Source organism: Penaeus monodon, chromosome 29 (assembly GCF_015228065.2).
Source record: "Penaeus monodon isolate SGIC_2016 chromosome 29, NSTDA_Pmon_1, whole genome shotgun sequence".
NCBI classification, from domain to species: Eukaryota; Metazoa; Arthropoda; class Malacostraca; order Decapoda; family Penaeidae; genus Penaeus; species Penaeus monodon.
Window position 1 is genome coordinate 29,304,277 of NC_051414.1, and position 215 is coordinate 29,304,491.

The window sequence follows — 215 nt, forward strand, 5'->3', positions numbered from 1 at the left end:
AATTCTTACTTAGTTTTGTACTTCGCATCAGGGTACTACTAAGAGTATAGTTAAGTCATCCGAATGATGACAGATGAAGGGTAGGAGATGAAAGAGCATTACATTCTATATATTGTAATAATCACTATACATCGGACATGTATTTCATTTTACATAAGCATTCTACCATTTCTGGACCGGCTTACAAGTGAACGAAGTACTTACGACCTAAATCG